The following is a 217-nucleotide window of genomic DNA, read 5'->3' on the forward strand; positions in this document are numbered from 1 at the left end:
CTGAACCGTGGGTGGAAAACGGTACGGTTCGATTTTTTACCAAGAACGTTACACCCCTAATACGCATGTACACACAAGAGAAAACTATCACTCAATATCCTTATAGTATAGGGTCATTCAGTGTCAACTCAACCAGAAGTCCCCTGGCTCAAATGTTTGATTTTGTCAAAAAAAAAAAAAAAAACACAAAAAAAAATCGTAAGAAAGAAAAATGTAG

The sequence above is a fragment of the Sinocyclocheilus anshuiensis genome, unplaced genomic scaffold, assembly GCF_001515605.1.
Source record: "Sinocyclocheilus anshuiensis isolate Anshui unplaced genomic scaffold, SAMN03320099.WGS_v1.1 scaffold249, whole genome shotgun sequence".
NCBI classification, from domain to species: Eukaryota; Metazoa; Chordata; class Actinopteri; order Cypriniformes; family Cyprinidae; genus Sinocyclocheilus; species Sinocyclocheilus anshuiensis.